The sequence below is a fragment of the Kogia breviceps genome, chromosome 6 (assembly GCF_026419965.1).
Source record: "Kogia breviceps isolate mKogBre1 chromosome 6, mKogBre1 haplotype 1, whole genome shotgun sequence".
In the NCBI taxonomy this organism is placed as follows: domain Eukaryota; kingdom Metazoa; phylum Chordata; class Mammalia; order Artiodactyla; family Physeteridae; genus Kogia; species Kogia breviceps.
This window is the reverse complement of record NC_081315.1, coordinates 20,166,521-20,184,003: the sequence shown is the minus strand read 5'-3', so window position 1 is coordinate 20,184,003 and position 17,483 is coordinate 20,166,521. Positions and strand designations below refer to the sequence as shown.

Here is a 17,483-nt window from a genome sequence, read left to right as displayed (position 1 = left end):
GTTCAACGGTGATATTGGCCTGTAGTTTTCTTTTTTCATGACATCTTTGTCTGGTTTTGGTATCACAGTGATGGTGGCTTCGTAGATTGAGTTTGGGAGTGTTCTTCCCTTTGCTGTATTTTGGAAGAGTTTGAGAAGGATGAGTGTTAGCTCTTCTCTAAATGTTTGATAGAATTCACCTGTGAAGGAATCTGGTCCAGGCTTTTGTTTGTTGGAAGATTTTTAATCACAGTTTCAACTTCAGTGTTTTTGATTGGTCTGTTTATATTTTCTATTTCTTCCTGGTTCAGTCATGGAAGATTGTACATTTCTAAGAATTTGTCCATTTCTTCCAGGTTGTCCATTTTATTGGCATAGAGTTGCTTGTAGTAATCTCTCATGATCCTTGGTATTTCTGCAGTGTCAGTTGTTACTTCTCCTTTATCATTTCTAGTTTTTTGATTTGAGTCTTCTCCCTTTTTTTCTTGATGAGTCTGCCTAATGGTTTATCAATTTTGTTTATCTTCTCAAAGAACCAGCTTTTAGTTTTATTGATCTTTGCTATTGTTTCCTTCATTTCTTTTTCATTTATTTCTGATCTTATCTTTCTGATTTCTTTCCTTCTGCTAACTTTGGGGTTTTTTGTTCTTATTTCTCTAATTGCTTTAGGTGTAAGGTTAGGTTGCTTATTTGAGATGTTTCTTGTTTCTTAAGGTAGGACTGTATTGCTATAAACTTCCCTCTTAGAACTGCGTTTGCTGCATCCCATAGGTTTTGGGTCGTTCTGTTTTCATTGTCAGTTGTTTCCAGGTATTTTTTGATTTTCTCTTTGATTTCCTCAGTGATCTCTTGGTTATTAAGCAGTGTATTGTTTAGCCTCCATGTGTTTGTATATCTTACAAATTTTTTCCTGTAATTGATATTTAGTCTCATAGCATTGTGGTTGGAAAGGATACTTGGTATGATTTCAATTTTCTTAAATTTACCAAGGCTTGATTTGTGACCCAAGATATGATCTATCCTAGAGAATGTTCCATGAGCACTTGAGAAGAATGTGTATTCTGTTGTTTTTGGATGGAATGTCCTATAAATATCAATTAAGTCCATCTTGTTTAATGTAGCATTTAAAGCTTGTGTTTCCTTATTTATTTTCATTTTGGGTGATCTGTCCATTGGTGAAAGTGGGGTATTAAAGTCCCCTACTATGATTGTGTTACTGTCGATTTCCCCTTTTCTGGGTGTTAGTATTTGCCTTATGTATTGAAGTGCTGCTATGTTGGGTGCATAAATATTTACAATTGTTATATCTTCTTCTTGGATCAATCCCTTGATCATTATGTAGTGTCCTTCTTTGCCTCTTGTAATAGTCTCTGTTTTAAAGTCTATTTTGTCTGATACGAGAATTGCTACTCCAGCTTTCTTTTGATTTCCATTTGCATGGAATATCTTTCCATCCCCTCACTTTCAGTCCGTATGTGTCCCTAGGTCTGAAGTGCGTCTCTTGTAGACAGCATATATACGGGTCTTGTTTTTGTATCCATTCAGCCAGTCTACGTGTTTTGGTTGGAGCATTTAATCCGTTTACATTTAAGGTAATTATCGATATGTATGTTCCTATTACCATTTTCTTAATTGTTTTGGGTTTGTTATCGTAGGTCTTTTCCTTCTCTTGTGTTTCCTGCCTAGAGAAGTTCCTTTAGCATTTGTCGGAAAGCTGGTTTGGTGGTGCTGAATTCTCTTATCTTTTGCTTGTCTGTAAAGCTTTTAATATCTCCATCAAATCTGAATGAGATCCTTGATGGGTAGAGTAATCTTGGTTGTAGGTTTTTCTCCTTCACCACTTTAAACAGGTCCTGCCACTCCCTTCTGGCTTGAGTTTCTGTTGAAAGATCAGCTGTTAACCTTATGGGGATTCCCTTATGTGTAATTTGTTGTTTTCCCCATGCTGCTTTTAATATTTGTTCTATGTATTCAATTTTTGATAATTTGATTAATATGTGTCTTGGCATGTTTCTCCTTGGATTTATCCTGAATGGGACTCTCTGTGCTTCCTGGACTTAACTATTCTCTTTCCCATATTAGGGAATTTTTCAACTATAATCTCTTCAAATAGTTTCTCCGTCCCTTTCTTTCTTTCTTCTTCTTCTGGGACCCCTATAATTCGAATGTTGGTGCATTTAATGTTGTCCCAGAGGTCTCTGAGACTGTCCTCAATTTTTTTCATTCTTTTTTCTTTATTCTGTTCTGCAGTAGTTATTTCCACTATTTTATCTTCCAGGTCACTTATCCGTTCTTCTGCCTCAGTTATTCTGCTATTGATTCCTTCTAGAGAATTTTTAATTTCATTTATTGTGTTGTTCATCACTGTTTGTTTGCTCTTTAGTTCTTCTAGGTCCTTGTTAAACGTTTCTTGTATTTTCTCCATTCTATTTCCAATATTTTGGATCATCTTTACTATCATTATTCTGAATTCTTTTTCAGGTAGACTGCCTATTTCCTCTTCATTTGTAAGGTCTGGTGGGCTTTTGCCTTGCTCCTTCATCTGCTGTGTGTTTCTCTGTCTTCTCATTTTGCTTAATTTACTGTGTTTAGGGTCTCCTTTTTGCAGGCTGTAGGTTAGTAGCTTCCGTTGTTTTGGTGTCTGTCCCCAGTGGCTAAGGTTGGTTCAGTGGGTTGTATAGGCTTCCTGGTGGAGGGGACTAGTGCCTGTGTTCTGGTGGATGAGGCTGGATCTTGTCTTTCTGGTGGGCAGGTCCACGTCTGGTGGTGTGTTTTGGGGTGTCTGTGGGCTTATTATGATTTTAGGCAGCCTCTGTGCTAATGGATGGTGTTTTGTTCCTGTCTTGCTAGTTGTTTGGCATAGGGTGTCCAGCTTTGTAACTTGCTGGTTGTTGAGTGGAGCTGGGTCTTGGCACTGAGATGGACATCTCTGGGAGATTTTTGCTATTTGATATTATGTGGAGCTGGGAGGTCTCTTGTGGACCAGTGTGCTGAACTTGGCTCTCCCACCTCAGTGGCACAGCCCTGACGCCTGGATGGAGCACCGAAAGCCTGTCCTCCACACGGCTCAGAATAAAAGGGAGAGAAAAAAGAAAGATAGAAAAAGATAAAATAAAATAAAGTAAAATAAAATAGTTATTAAAATAAAAAATATGAGGAAAAAAACTTTTTAAGAAAAAAAAAAAACAAACCCAAAACAAAACAACGGACAGACATATCCCTAAGAGAAATGGTAAAAATAAATCTATACAGACAAAAATCACAGACAGAAGCATATACATACTCACTCAGAAAAAGAGAAAAAGGGGGAAAATATATATATATAGTTGCTCCTAAAGTCCACCTCCTCAATTTGGGATGATTCGTTGTCTATTCAGGTATTCCACAGATGCGGGGTACATGAAGTTGACTGTGGAGATTTAATCTGCTGTTTCTTAGGCTGCTGGGAGAAATTTCCCTTTCTCTTCTTTGTTCGCACAGCTCCTAGGGTTCAGCTTTGGATTGGCCCTGCCTCTGAGTGTAGGTCGCCTGAGGGCCTCTGTTCTTCGCTCAGACAGGACGGGGTTAAAGGAGCAGCTGATTCGGGGGCTCTGGCTCACTCAGCCTGCTGGGAGGGAGGTGTATGGATGCGGGGCGAGCCTGCGGTGGCAGAGGCCGGCGTGACGTTGCACCAGCCTGATGCATGCCATGTGTTCTCCCGGGTAAGTTGTCCCTGGATCACGGGACCCTGGTAGTGGCAGGCTGCACAGGCCCCCGGGAGGGGAGGTGGGGAGAGTGACCTGTGCTTGCACACAGGCTTCTTGGTGCTGCAGCAGCAGCCTTAGCGTCTCATGCCCGTCTCTGGGATCCGCGCTGATCGCCGTGGCTCACGCCCATCTCTGGAGCTCCTTTAAGCGGCGCTCTTAATCCCCTCTCCTCGCGCACCAGGAAACAAAGAGGCAAGAAAACGTCTCTTGCCTGTTCGGCAGCTCCAGACTTTTCCCGGACTCCCTCCTGCCTAGCTGTGGCGCACTACCACCCTTCAGGCCGTGTTCATGCCGCCAACCCCAGTCTTCTACCTGGGATCCTACCTCCAAAACCCGAGCCTCAGCTCCCAGCCCCTGCCCGCCCCGGCGGGTGAGCAGACAAGCCTCTCAGGCTGGTGAGTGCTGGTCAGCACCGATCCTCTGTGCGGGAATCTCCGTTTTGCCCTCCGCACCCCGGTGGCTGTGCTCTCCTCCGTGGTTCCGAAGCTTTCCCCCTTTGCCCCCTTCAGTCTCCACCCATGAAGGGACTTCCTAGTGTGTGGAAAGCTTCACAGCTCCCTCCCACTGGTGCAGGTCCCGTCCCTATTCTTTTGTCTCTGTTTTTTCTTTTTTCTTTTGTCTTACCCAGGTACATGGGGGAGTTTCTTGCCTTTTGGGAAGCCTGAGGTCTTCTGCCAGCATTCAGTAGGTGTTCTGTAGGAGTTGTTCCACATGTAGGTGTATTTCTGATGTATTTGGGGAGGAAGGTGATCTCCACGTCTTACTCCCCCGCCATCTTGAAGGTCTCCTGTCCCTCCCTCTTTGTCCAGAAGTTTTCTCCACTTTTTGCCCTCATTTCACTCAACTTACTAAATTCTTGTTTCTTCTCCCACCACTAGACCTGTGATTTGTGAAAGTTGCCAGTGATCATTTTAACTCTAATTGGACCTATTTGCCAAATTTGAGAGAATTTATCACAGCCTTCTTCTTGAAACTATCCCATGTTCTCTTTGTAGCTTTTTTGTAATCCCTTCTTGGTCTTCTCTTGCCCTGAACATTCCTGAAATTGATTTTCCTTTGTTTGATTCTCAAATTTTCTCTCTTCTAACTCTGCATCAAGAATTTTTAAGCCTAGGGTTCTTTAGGGGTCCAGCGACCTCCTGAAATGGTGTGCAGAATTTGAGGTGTTTGGTTATGTGTAACTTTTTAGTGAGAAAGCTTTCTCAAAGGCATTCAGGTCTCTCCAAAAGGTTAGTAACCACCATTCTACATGGTTTTCCAAGGTAATCTTAGCAATTAACTTAGTATTTAAACAACTAGTATACACGAAGTCCTACCTAAATGCAAGTATAATAATTATCTTAAGTTACTTTCAAAACAGTTGTATAAAGTAGGTGTGATAATTCCCACTTTACAGACTAAGGAGACACAGTTGGTAGTTGTCATGGTTTTAACTCCCATTTATTTGCTGATGATTTTCAAACTCACATTTCCAGCCTACATCTCCCAAGCTTAGATAACTCATTAAGTCATTTCTGTGGATGCTCCATGGGCTGTCAAGCTCAACATTTCTGACACTGAATTATTATCTTCTTTCCCTGATCCATTTCTCCTGTATTCTCCATTCAGGGGCCATGTTACGGAGTCATCTTCACTGTTTCCTTTGCTCTCCTACATTGGACCAATCTTCAATCCTACCGAATTTAAATGGAAATTATTGCTGCTTCAGTTCAGGTCCCAATCATCTGGCTTTATGTATCAGCGTCCTACCTGCCTAAAATGCTTTGATGACATAGCATTGTGTGGTGACAGAATAAATGGGATATAAGGCCTCCCATGATCCAAACCCTACCTACCTCTCTACAACCATCTCCAGCCTCTCCCTTCCCATAAGCTACCCTTCAGTTACACTGAATTACTTGGTGCTCCTCCTAGATGTCCTGTTATTTCTCACTTGTATGCCTGTGCTCATGTTGTCTCCTCTGTCTGGAATGCACTTCACTTCCTTTTTCATACAGCTAAGTCCTATTCATCCTCAGGTGTCACTTCATGAAGACTTGAAGGCCTCCTTCCCTGGGCTAACATGATTTGCTGACAGGATGGATGAGAAGGAAAAGAAATGAAGATGACTTCAAGGTTCTGGCCACAGCAACTAGAAAAATGGGATTGTCATTCTTTGAGATAGGAAAGACTGAGGCTTCATGGGCTAAAATCATGATCTGGTTTTGGACATTTGGAGTTTGAATGACAGATTTGAGTGAAGTGGGGTTTTTTTTGCTGTACGCGGGCCTCTCACTGTTGTGGCCTCTCCCGTTGCAGAGCACAGGCTCCAGATGCGCAGGCCCAGCAGCCATGGCTCATGGGCCCAGCTGCTCCACGGCATGTGGGATCCTCCTGGACCAGGACACGAACCTGCATCCCCTGCATCGGCAGGCAGACTCTCAACCACTGCACCACCAGGGAAGCCCCTGAGTGAAGTTACTGATTAGACGTTCAGCTAGATGAGATGAATTCAGGGCCAGACTGAGATGTACATCAGCACAGAGATGGTACTTAAAGTCATGAGACTGAGTGAGAGTAACAAGGGAATGAACAAAGACAGAGGAGAATAGACCCAAAGACTGAGTCCCAAGGCATCTGTGTAGTAATAATCTGTTTATGGTATGTGTCCCCACCGAATGAGATCATGGTGCTCCTGGGCTGTTTTAGTTACCTTTTCCTTTTAAGTACCTTGTATAATATTGCATGTATAAACTTTGCTTAGTAAATGCTTTTTGAATAAAACAAATGAATGAATTGATGGATGAGCTAAAATGGGTGATATTAAACAGAGGTCACCAAGTCAAATATCTACAGGACTCAAGCAATAATGCAGGTAAAAGAAGCATCTTCAGTGTAAGTAATAGGGAGTGGTACAGATCATGGGAATTTGAAAACTACAAGCTTTGGCGAAAGGGGGAAACCTGGACTTAACTCCATTTGATTGCTACCATGCACAATGTGGGTCAAAGGCAGCCAAGTTTTCTGATTTCAAGAGAAGCTGGAAATCTTAGGCTTTTTTTTTTTTTTAAAGAAGGGGTCAGGGGAAGCTTTTGTTTTTTTAAACGATTTTTTTTAACCCCATATTTATTTTTATTTATTTATTTTTGCCGGTGTTGGGTCTTCATTTCTGTGCGAGGGCTTTCTCTAGTTGTGGCAAGCGGGGGCCTCTCTTCATCACGGTGCATGGGCCTCTCACTATCGCGGCCTCTCTTGTTGCAGAGCACAGGCTCCAGACACGCAAGCTCAGTAGTTGTGGCTCACGGGCCTAGTTGCTCCGCGGCATGTGGGATCTTCCCAGACCAGGGCTCGAACGCGTGTCCCCTGCATTAGCAGGCAGATTCTCAACCACTGTGCCACCAGGGAAGCCCTCTTTGGCTTTTTTAATGTAAGATTTTCTGTGAGCCAAGATTCGGCAGGTCAGATGAAATCTGTCCTGAATCTGTTCATTATCCTGACAGGTCATAACCTCTGATCAAGTAGTTCAACACTATTTTATAGGTGAAGAAAAGCAGGTTTTTCTATTATCTCTTACTAGATAGGGAGCTAAACTTTACAGGCAGCAAATTACTTTTTCACCTTCTGGCTAAGATTTTAGGCTGCCTTTTAGCTCCAACACAAAAGCAGAAAAACTGTAACCATGAAGGCTGCTCAATAAATATTGTTATATGTATTCTTCTGCTTTAACTCGATTGTTTAAATCACTCCTTTAATTTGGATTCCAGAGATTTAATTACCACATATATCAGTTTTCCCATCTGAAAAATGGGGATACTAATCTTTACCTTAATTATCTAACAGGGTTATTATGAGAATCAAATAAGATAATCTGTGTTTAAGTGATTGAAAGGCTTAAATAGAATGCAGCTGTGATGTGCTATCACACAATTCCAGAGGTTAATGCAGGATAAGGCATAAATAGCTGCCTAAAGCTTAATGATCTTGGCCAGTTTTATATCATATAATGGGCTCCTTCCCAGGCACTTAATTGTTTTTCCCTCTAATTTTAAATTCTTATTAAACTTTGGGATCAGAAGATTATAGAATATTGTAATATGGAGTGTCTTGTTAATGGAAATTTAAAAATATTTCTTTCACTGAATAAGATATGAGCACCAACTGATACTCAAAGCATTAAAAATCCATTACATCTAGTTTAAGGAGATGTGACACGATACATTTCTTAAAGCTTTACTAGTTTTTCTAAGTGTTATTTATTTTCTGAGGAGGATTTCATCCTTAAAATTGTTTTCAGCAACCTAGTCATAAGTACTTCTACTTCTACATGATTATGTTTTTCTGAAGTTCCAGTTCATACATTGTATCATTCTATGACATTTTGTTATTAACAAAAAGTTAAATGGCTTTTAAAATCAATGTGGTTAAAAAAAACCAAATAACATTTGCCATCTCAGTATTAATTTAGTATTGTTAAAAGTTGGTAGTGTTGGGGGGCTTCCCTGTGGCGTAGTGGTTAAGAATCCGCCTGCCAGTGCAGGGAACACGGGTTTGAGCCCTGGTCTGGGAAGATCCCACGTGCCTCGGAGCAACTAAGCCCGTGCACCACGATACTGAGCCTACGCTCTAGAGCCCCCGTGTCACGACTACTGAGCCAGCGTGCCACAATTACTGAAGCTCTAGGCAGAGCCTGTGCTCCACAACAGGAGAAACCACTGCAATGAGAAGCCCGCACACCACTACAAAGAGTAGCCCCTAGTTGATGCAACTAGAGAAAGCCTGTGAGCAGTATCAAACACCCAGCGCAGCCAAAAATAGATAAATAGTTGGTAGTGTTGTATTATTCTTAAAATATAATAAGAAGCATTTGTTGTCTCTTATTTTCCTTTCCATTATTTTCTTCTAAAATTTCAGAAAAGATTGCTTGAGCATCACTTTTAGACAATTGAAATCATGTACAGATATGAAGATATGAAAAGTTTGGTGGATTTTGGTGGTTTTATTTTTATGATAGGGTCTCCAAGGTAGAAAAAAAATTTTTTTCCCCCTATTTCCTGGATTTTATTAAAATTTTAAATTGAAGTTTAATTGACTTATATTAGTTTCAGGTGTACAATGTAGTGATTCAATATATTTATACACTACAAATGATCATCATAAGTCTAGTTACCATCTGGCACCAAAGTTATTATGTTATTATTGACTACATTACCCTTGCTGTACGTTTCACCCTTGTGACTCATTTATTTTGTAAATGGAAGTTTGTACCTCTTAATTTCCCTCACTTATTCCACTCATCCCACACACCCCCTCCCCTCTGGCAGCCTCCTGTTTGTTCTCTGTACTATGAGCCTCTTTTGTTATGTTTGTTCATTTGTTTTTTTAGATTCCACATATAAGTGAAATCATACAGTATTTATCTTCCTTTGTCTGACTTACTAAGCATTATATCCTCCTGGTCCATCCATGTTGTTGCAAATGGCAACATTTCATTCTTTTCATGACTGAGCAACATTCACATCTTTTTAATCCATTTATCTATAGATGGGCACTTTGGTTGCCTCCATACCTTGGTTATTATAAATAATGCTGCAATGAACATAAGGGTGCATATATCTTTCTGAGCTACTGTTTTTGTTTTCTTTGGGAAAATGCCCAGGAGTGGAATTGCTGGATCATACGGTAGTTCTATTTTCAATTTTTTGATGAACCTCCATAATGTTTTCCATAGTGGCTGTACCAATTTACATTCCCACCAGTAATGCAAAAGGGTTTCCTTTTCTTCACATCCTCACCAACACTTGTTATTTCTTGTCTCTTTGATTCTGACAGGCATGAAGTGACATCTCACAGTAGTTTTGATTTGCATTTCTCTGATGATTAGTGATGAGCATCTTTTTGTGCGTCTGTCGGCTATCTGTATGTCTTCAGAAAAATGCCTGTTCAGGTCCTCTGCGCATTTTAAAATCTGGTTTATTTTTTGTTGTTATTGTGTGAGTTCTTTGTATATTTTGGATACTAATCCCTTATCAAAAATATGATTTGCAAATATCTTCTCATTCAGTTGGTTGCCTTTTCATTTTGTTTACGGTCTCCTTTGCTGTGCGAAAGCTTTTAAGTTTGATGAGGTAGCATTTATTTTTGCTTGTTTCTCTTGCCTGAGGAGACATTAAAAAAAAATGTTGGTACAATTTATGTCAAAGAGTGTTCTGCCTCTGTTTTCTTCTAGGAGTTTCATGATTCCAGGTCTTACATTTAGGTCTTTTTTTGTTTTTTTTTTAAGAATCAATTTTATTGGGCTTCCCTGGTGGTGCAGTGGTTGAGAATACGCCTGCCGATGCAGGGGACACGGGTTCATGCCCCGGTCCGGGAAGATTCCACATGCCGTGGAGCGGCTGGGCCCGTGAGTCATGGCTGCTGAGCCTGCGCGTCCGGAGCCTGTGCTCCACAACGGGAGAGGCCACAACAGTGAGAGGCCCGCGTACTGCAAAAAAAAAAAAAAAAGAATCAATTTTATTTATTTATTTTTGGTTGCATTGGGTCTTCGTTGCTGTGTGCAGGCTTTCTCTAGTTGCGGAGAGCGGGGGCTACTCTTTGTTGTGGTGTGCAGACTTCTCATTGTGGTGGCTTTTCTTGTTGTGGACCATGGGCTCTAGGTGCATGGGCTTCAGTAGTTGTGGCACGCCAGGCTCTAGGCATGCAGGCTTCAGTAGTTGTGGCTCATGGGCTCTAGAGCCCAGGCTCAGTAGTTGTGGCACATGGGCTTCGTTACTCCGTGGCATGTGGGATCTTCCTGGACTAGGGGTCGAACATGTGTCCCCTGCATTGGCAGGCAGATTCTTAAACACTGTGACACTAGGGAAGTCCCTACATTTAGGTCTTTAAAACATTTTGAATTAATTTTTATATATGGTATGAGAAAGTAGCCCAGTTTGATTATTTTGCATGTAGTTGTCCAGTTTTCCCAACATGATTTACTGAAAAGACAGTCTTTTCCCCATTGTATAGTGTTGCCTCCTTTGTTGTAGACTAATTGACCATGTAAGTGTGGGTTCATTTCTGGACCCTCTATTCCATTTCATTGATCTATGTCTGTTTTTGCGCCAGTACCATGCTGTTTTTGATAACTGTAACTCTGCAGTATAGTTTAGAATCAAGGGGCATGATACCTTCAGGTTTGTTCTTCTTTCTCAAGATTGTTTTTAATCTTTCAGGTCTTCTGTGTTATCATACAATTTTTAGGATTATATGTCCTAGTTCTGTAAAAAATGCCATTGGTGTTTTGATAGGGATTGCACTGAATCTGTACATTGCCTTGGGTAGTATGGTCATTTTAACAATATTTATTTTTCCAATTTATGAGCACAGAATATCATTCCATCTGTTTGTATCATCTTCAGTGGTACTGGGAAACAAGACCATTTTAAATTGAGGCAAAATAACTGAGATACACTATAGTGTAAATGAAATTTGCAATTTGACTATACATCTCCATTTCTACTTTTTATAGCTTAGAAACTCATTTAGGATTAATGTTTCTTTGTCACATTTCTGTTAATGAAACAACAATTCTGAGCAAGAAATCCTCGAGTTTTCAGGATTTTTTAAGATTATTATTCAGAATGTTTCAATAGAAACATTTTTTTAAAATTGTAAGCTGGCTTCCTTTTAAGATCTTATATTACTGTTTTTATATAAATCAGATCATGGCTTTTAGTAATTTTTCATTTATTTAAAAATATGTGATACCTTCAGGGATTTCTATTATGAACAATCCAGCAGTTCTTTACCAGCTGTCTCTATTCTGCTTCTTACCAAATCCTACCTACCACACATACTTAGAAAGATTTCTTATCACAGGATTATGATTATTTACTAAATTATAACCTACTTCCTTTCAAAAAAGATTTGAGATATCTTACTGGATTGCACACATAACATGAAAATTAAAGACACTTATTTACAGGGAAAAGAAATTTAGAATGTTGAGATATAACTAAAGAAAAAAGTTAATACACATAAATATATGCCACAAGGTCCCACACAACTCTTCAAAGACAACTACATATTTATACTTAGTTCTAAACTTCAGATAAGCCAAAGCTAAAAAGGACAATATTATCACATAAAGAGAAATAGTGTCTTAACAATAATAGTAATAATAATAGAAGCATAGTAATAGTAACAAAAATATTAATAAATGTAGATAAAACTAAATAAGCTAATATTTTTCTGGTTATGAAATTTGAGAATATTTTCTCCTCAAATTTAGTATTTTGGATGCTTAAGAGTAGGACATGGCATCCTTAAGAATAGGACATAGAGTCATGGAGTGGAAATATTATCAACAATATTCTTAAGATCAAAACAACTAGTTTTGTATAGCTGTTGCCTATAGTATCCTTCAATGTAAATTGAGAGCCTAAGGCCAAAGCACAATGCAGTAAATGCAATTCTCTGTAAGTAGGTAGTACAAAAAACCAAAACTATGAAATAAGCTTTCTTAATGTCTAGATTGGTCCAGGGATAAATATCAAAACTATTTATTAGGCTGGGTGAACTTTATGCCCTTTAATTAGTCCTTCATGAATATTATTTCTTGCACTTTGGCTTTTTAAAAAATTGAAGTATAGCTGATTTATAATGTTGTGTTAATTTCTGGTGTAGAGCAAAGAGACTCAGTTATTCATATATGTGTGTGTATGTGCGTATATATACATATATATATATATATATATTCTTTTTTATATTCTTTTCCATTATGGTTTATCCCATGACGTTGAATACAGTTTCCTGTGCTATATAGCAGGATCCTCTTGTCCATCCATTCTATATGTAATAATTTGCATCTACTAACCCCAAACCCCCAGTCCATCCCTCCCCACCGCCCTCCCCCTTGGCAACCAGAAGTCTGTTCTCTTTGTCTGTGAGTCTGTTTCTGCTTTGTAAATAGGCTCATTTGTGTCATATTTTAGATTCCACATATAAGTGATATCATATGGTATTTGTCTTTCTCTTTCTGACTTACTTCACTTATCTTGCACTTTGACTTTTGATAAAAGTTGGCCAGTGATGGACAACTGATTATTTGACAAATGTTTTGGAATAATTATTTGGTTTTACTAATTGAAATACATGTATTTTTAAAACTCATATACTTCAAAAAGTATGTATTTTAAAAATCAACTGAGCAAAGACATACAAGTGAATGTCACCTGATGAAAATTAAGATGCCTAACTTAGACTTTGTCTTGAGTTGGAATTGATCTACCTTTGCATAGAGGAGGTCTGGGATGACTGTAGACAGTATGAAGATCTTTCTCAGAAAACAATTCTGAGTCTGCTCCAGGATAAGGGCAAATCAATAAACAAAGTTCCAAAGTTCTATGCTCTAGACCATGGCTTGGACAATTTTAGCCTGGAAAATTTTCAAAGCAGAATTACCCATAGAACAATTTCAGAAATCCATTTGTGAAATGTCTAAGTTTGACAGCTTTCTAGTGATCCTTCTGGGGAAAATGACTTGTGAAATGTACCTCATACTAATAAAAATGATTGACATGCTGTTTAGAATTGTTGGATATAAACCAGTTAAACCTTGGAAGACATCTGCCAGAAATATGAATTTGAGTTTACAGATAATTGACCTTAAATGAACTCATTCTATTACATGGTAGGAATATTGTGTATTGAGCCCAGTACTACCACAGAATATTTCTCTTTTTAGTCCCCCCCACCCCCAAGGGGAATTATACTCGGGTTATAAAATTGAGCTTGGTTTCTTTCCATTTCTAACAGTCTTAATAAGACTGCTGTTAACTGGGTATTTTTCTATGAGTTAACAAACTGTAAATGTCACAATTTTCCATACAACTGCCAAGAAAGGTGGATAATTAAAATAAGTACTCAGAGGCCTTCTGAATTTCCACTTACTACCATGCACCAAAACTTTACGTTTTAGAGGTGCTCTCAGTTGACTGAACTTGTGTATATATCATACTTGGTCACACAAAATGGCTCCTTTTCTCTACCAATGACCTCACACCTCCTTTATTAACATTTCTAATTTAACTCATGTGCTATATAGTATGTAGGATTCTAGAAGTAGATCAACAGACATTACCATGGGAGGCTGGGGGTATGGAGGAAGGAAAAAGAAAGTTGGCATGTTCTAAGGCTTTAAAAAAATAACATTTTCCCTTTAACTTCTCCTCAGAAATTGCAAAAATAATATGAGTTTAGTGAGAGTGAAATAGAATAAAGATAAAGAACAAAATGAGCGATTAATATTTTTTCTCACCTCCTCTCCCAGCCACCAACCTGGCGTATATCCTTTCACACATTTCTACAGGCGCATTCATTCACAAAACGACTGGTACATATTAAATTCCATGGGTCTTGAATTCAGCTGCTCCATTTTCTCCACGGATCTGGTCTTGGACTCTGTGTTTCCTTCTGGACACCAAGCAGTTGCTGTAACAGCCTGGATTATGAAATGAGGTGTGTTAAGAAACGTCAAAGAGTGCAACACAGATGGCTCTGGGAGCTCAGCTAGTATGACTCAGATGGCTGTGGATGACTTGTCTGACTAGGGCTGGAGATATAATTCTAGGACGGCTTCTGCACATCTCTCCTCGGTGGAGATGGCTGAAGAACCAGCTCAGTTGCGATTGCTGGTGGAGTGTCTGTGTGTGCTGCTACGACACAGCGGTCTCAGGGTAGTCAGACTTCTGTGGTGTCTCAGGTGGTTTCAAGGATGAGCAGAACAGAAGCTCCACGGCTCTTTATGACCTCAACTTAGAAATCAGATGGCGAGCTGTGCTCGCTCCTTGGCCAGGTGCTCCAGCTAGTGTTACAGCCCCAAGCAGCTCAACTCCCTGAGGTAGCGGCCCACGTCGGGTCACTCCCGCCACTGGGCCTCTGGGAAGCGGTCCCGGAACAGCGACGCCAGGAGCCCTTCATCCTCCACCTCCCCAAGAGCAGCGGTGGTGGCCGTCACTGTGGCTGAGGCCGTAGCTGAGACGCGATTATGGCCCTCTCCACCATCTTCTCAGCAACAGCAACTCTTCCCCTCCTGCTCACCCAGTGCACCAGCTCCGAATCTCAGATGGGACGCATCCGGGGTGCGCTTCCGGTCTCTATGGTTCTCACTAGGCCGGCTTTCTTTCCCCGATGGTCCTCCAGGCTACAGAGTGTTAGCGTGGGGAACGACTGGAAAGCGGCTAGAGAGGCAGGGTTTGAAGTTGCCAAGGAGCGGCTGGCGGCTGACCTTCTGTTTCCAGTGACTGAGGCACAAGGATCCCGTGTTCCAAACGAGTGGGAAAATGCGGCCTCTGACTGAAGAGGAGACCCGTGTAATGTTTGAGATGATAGCAAAATCTTCAGCTGCTGGTCGACAAGCCCGATGACACCTACTGTTTCAGGCTGCACAACGACTGGCTGTATTACGTGAGTGAGAAGATCTTGAAGTTGGCTGCCAGTATCATCGGTGACAAGCTGCTGTCTTTGGGAACGTTCTTAGGAAAATTCGCTCAGACCCATAAGTTTTGGTTGAACATCACAGCTCTGGATTACCTAGCACCCTATGCCAAGTATAAAGCGCGGATAAAGCCTGGAGCAGAGCAGCCCTTCTTGTATGCTAACCATGTGCTGAAATCTGGACTTGGTCGAATCATTGAAAATACTTCTCAGTACCAGGGAGTCATGGTGTACTCCATGGCAGACATCCCTTTGGGCTTTGGGGTGGCAGCAAAGTCTACACAAGACTTCAGGAAAGTAGACCCCATGGTGATTGCGGTATTTCATCAAGCAAGCACTGGGGAATATGTGCGGCACAAAGAGACATTGATTTAAAACAAAGTCATCGGGCTTCCCTGGTGGCGCAGTGGTTGAGAATCCGCCTGCCGATGCAGGGGACACGGGTTCGTGCCCCGGTCCGGGAAGATCCCACATGCCGCGGAGCGGCGGGGCCCGTGAGCCATGGCCGCTGAGCCTGCGTGTCCGGAGCCTGTGCTCCGCAACGCGAGAGGCCACAACAATGAGAGGCCCGCGTACCAGGAAAAAAAAAAAAAAAAAAAAAGTCATTGCGAGGACTTAGGGCTGTGTGGAAGGGCCTAGCTTTGTTTCCTTTGTCTGCGTAGGCTCCACCGTCATGTTGAATTTTGTCAACACTGTGACCATTTCAGGGACTTCTTAGTTTAATATTCTCTCTATTACAGACAAATGTAGGCTAATGCAGAAATGGCTCAAAAATGGAGTTTCAGATCGTTGTGATTGTGGCTAAATAGAATACTGTGTTTGATATTTGAGTCAGAGGGCTTCTTGTTTTGAGTAACAGTCTAAACTGTTGGAACAGAGAAAAAGAATATCTTATTGTTATCTGTGATCACACTGTTTTCCAAACACATGATAAGAACATAATGGATTTTCTTAATTATTTATTAATACTATGAAAGATAGATATTGCCATATCAGAGTAATAGGCCATGTCTTGGATTTTACACATGAAATTTGGATAAAATAGTAAGATAAGTTTACTCTGCTGATTTTCTATATGGTAGGTGCTGTGGGTGTGGACGAAGAACTTGGATTCAAACTCCAGTTCTCACATCTACCAGCTGTATGGCCTTAGATGAGTCATTAAACTTTAATAATTTTCATTTCCTTCTTCTGTTTAAAAAAACAGCTTAACCGTCTTCCTAAGAATAGTTTTTAAAATTAAAAATCATGACTTTAAAGCACCTAGCACTGTGCCTGGCAAATGATAAGTGTTGAATAAGTGGTAAGAATTATTTTTATAATGCTTATACTAAGTATTTCTGCTACTAAGAGTAGGATCATATGAATAGAATTTGATTAGATCATCTTGACTTTTACAAGCGGTTTTCTCAATCTTTCTTTTCCTTGAATGGTATAATCCTGGGCTGAATGTTATTTTTATCACCTTGATTTCCTAAAACATAGTTTCTCTTATAAATCTTTTGTTGTTTAATTAAAAATTTTAAATTGAAGTGCAGTTGATTTACAATACTGTGTTAGTTTCAGGTGTACAGCAAAGTGATTCAGTTTTATACATTATATATATATATTTTTTATATTCTTATAAATCTTTACTTATCTGACTGGGCTGGACAAAAAGCACTAATCAGAGATCCTGAAATAATTCAGCTCCTCCATCTTTTCCCCATACCTTCCAAAATTATTTTTTAGAATTATTAAAATATTTTTAAATAAAAAACATATCACAGCCAAAAAATTTTTAAACTACCTGTATTATAAAACAATTTCTTTAGTGAATGTACTGCTTATTTTAAATTCCAAAGATGACATCTCTAAAAATAAAGCATTTTTCAATTACCAAAAAAAAAGAAAGAAATCATATGGTATTGCCTCCTCTGTACCCTATTGGTGGACAGAGTCACAAGCCCATTGAGATCCAGGGGATGGGCACATGTGCTTACCTCTTGATGGGATGATGGGTACAGAATTTGTGGCCACTCCCTAAGAGTTATCCTGTGAAATATTTATCTGAGAAGCTAATATTTGCATTGTATCAAAGTAGAATATGGAAAAGGTAATAGGCTGATAATTTGTTTTGCTCCTTTAAAAGTTGCTGTTTTAAAAATAGGCCTGGCTGTATTCTGAGTCTAACCAGGCAAGACCAATAGACTGCCAATAGAGATTATAAGTGTCAAAGTCAGCCTGTCGGAGAAGACCTTGACTAAATCATGGCAAGAATTCTTTATTAGATACTTTATTTAGCTTAAGCTGTTAATCAGCTCT

At 40.0% G+C, this 17,483-nt stretch overlaps 1 pseudogene; it reads left to right on the top strand.

The window, feature by feature from the left end:
• The first annotated feature begins 15,025 nt into the window (after positions 1 to 15,025).
• LOC131758832 (60S ribosome subunit biogenesis protein NIP7 homolog pseudogene) lies at positions 15,026 to 15,554 on the top strand (annotated as a pseudogene).
• Positions 15,555 to 17,483: the final 1,929 nt, after the last annotated feature.